Genomic DNA, 2,255 nt, shown 5'->3' with positions numbered 1-2,255 from the left:
TATTCAGTCCCAAATCTTAATTACCGACGGTATGCGGCATGAGCCTGCATGGACCCGTCTAGCTCCGGTTCAAGTGCGTCCTTATGTCGAGACGCAGCTCCTGTTGTCTCCTAGCTGAGCTGTCAGGTAAAGACAAGGAGTTGGTGATTGATGAATTTCCCGGAGTGGCGGATTGTTCCGCTGAGTTGCCTCATGCACCAATAATGACATATGATGGAAGCCCCTGTCAACGAGCCATGATAGGAAATGAAGATGGATAGTGTCTTGGATGGGAAGTGATTTTGTCGAGCAGGAAGTTAAGAACGTTTCTGTAGTGATAATCTTGCAAAATAAGCGCCTGCAGTGCAGCATTTTGAGGTACTGAGGACATACCTTTTTTTTAAAAGTCAAATAATGTTTTCATTTTGATTTTCTAAAGAAATGTTATAGTTTTCAATAGTACAGTCATTATTTCTTTTGCTGCTGATGCGCTTGTTATCGTAGTTCCAAGTGAGAGGATTGATTGTAAAAACACAAGTTAAAGAAGCTGCACATAAAATAGGGCTGCCCAGAATATCACTTCTGAGGCATCAAAGCTTCAGTTGGAAATCAGCACCACACCTAGGCATACACAAAGCCCCCCCACCACACACACACACACACACACACACACACACACACACACACACACACACACACACACACCAAACAGTGCTCCATATGAGAATAACAAATTATAATTGATGTTGATGCATAAATAAATAATGTGTGATTGCTATTCCTTGTTTCATGGGCTATTCAGGATTTTTTGGGGTAATGCATGTATAATACATGTTTTTTTTAAAGAAAAAAAATGGCAAAGCACTGATTTGGACGCCAATTGCCATGGCAAAGCTTTAAAGCATTCGGGTCAGCCCTAACAAAGAAATTTAAACTGTAAAATAAAGCAGAAAAAAAGTGTTTCAAAATAGATCTATATGAAGGGAAATGATGCATAGTGGTCTCTAGTAGTGGATTAAAAAGCTCGCTTTAGGTTTAACATGCCTGTCACAAACATGTTTATTTTAACAGGATTATTAATAATATTATTCATCATTAATGGATTACTGTTCAATCTGTTTACATGCTTGTCACCTTTGCGCACATGTCTATCCATTATGAAAGCCCAGGAGCCTGAGGTGCTAATTATCACGTGGGGAAGTCCTGCATAAACTGCAGCATGCAGCAAGAAAGGACAATCTATTCAATATTTGTATCACCACTGTGTGATCTTAGCACAAATTACAACTTTGAGTGGGAAATTGTCTTTGGCTTACACTTGAAATTGTTTATGGAAAAAAAACAAAAAAAAAACAGTGTAGCCACAGTTCACAGAGTAAAGCGTGAGCACCATCAGAAGTGAGTACATGAGCTGGCCCTGTCATTGGAGAACGTAGCAAGAGCCCTCCTCCTTCCCCCGGTTTACAGCTTTAGTCTTTTCACTTGAGCTGTGTAATTTTAATTTGTCAAAACTGTTTACCAGCATGCCTCCGAGGCTATTACTGGTATGTCATGAGGGAGCAGATAGGTAATGAAAAGCATACAAATGGCAGATGAAAAAAGCATTGCTGCGAAGGGGAGAGGGGTAGGGTGGATAATGTAGGTGGATCCTTCATGCAAAAGGAGGCCGGCAGTGATTTATTATTCCATCTTTTCTTGAGAATCAATTATGCTAAAATGCTAATCGGGGACATTATGAATTTCTCAATTTGTTATGAATAATTCAAATATTTATTGGGCATGGGTAGACATCTCAAACAACTTTGTCCTTATACAATGCATAACTTGCACAACCTAATGAAGGGATGTTCGATTGTTCTCCTTTCACACACACCTTTCTTGTCAGGGCGATGATTCACCTTTACCTAGTTGAATACCAATAAAAGGGCTGACCCGTCTGTCCTCACATTTCAAACTTCATCCAGCGCTAACACACAACTCGACAATAAACCCCCAACCGGTGGCAAAGAGCAATGCAGCCATGAGCAGTACAGTGTGCCCGGGAGGAAGAAGAGGAGAGCAGCAGCAGGGCATCGTTAAAAAAATATTCTACATTGGTACCGATACCATAACAGATTCCAAAACAGTACTTTGATACCAATTTATTAAAGAACAAGAAATAAAATTACCGCACAAATCTTAAAAAAACTACGTGAGCCAATCTGTGTGTAACATATTTATTTATTTGTATTTAGAAATCAGTTTACCAACATTCAGTCATCACAGCTCATGAAAAT

The 2,255-nt window shown here is 39.6% G+C and overlaps 1 long non-coding RNA gene across 1 annotated transcript in view; it reads left to right on the top strand.

Moving 5' to 3' along the window:
• Nucleotides 1–1,260: 1,260 nt before the first annotated feature.
• The window catches only part of LOC116687958 (uncharacterized), a 22,991-nt gene continuing 21,996 nt past the window's right edge, over nucleotides 1,261–2,255 (top strand). The window contains exon 1 of the long non-coding RNA XR_004331668.1: nucleotides 1,261–1,272. This is a non-coding gene — a long non-coding RNA (uncharacterized LOC116687958). The remainder of the gene's footprint in view (nucleotides 1,273–2,255) is intronic.

Source organism: Etheostoma spectabile, chromosome 4 (genome assembly GCF_008692095.1).
Source record: "Etheostoma spectabile isolate EspeVRDwgs_2016 chromosome 4, UIUC_Espe_1.0, whole genome shotgun sequence".
Lineage (NCBI taxonomy): Eukaryota > Metazoa > Chordata > Actinopteri > Perciformes > Percidae > Etheostoma > Etheostoma spectabile.
Note: the sequence above shows the minus strand (reverse complement) of the source record. Positions and strands in the feature narration are given on the sequence as shown.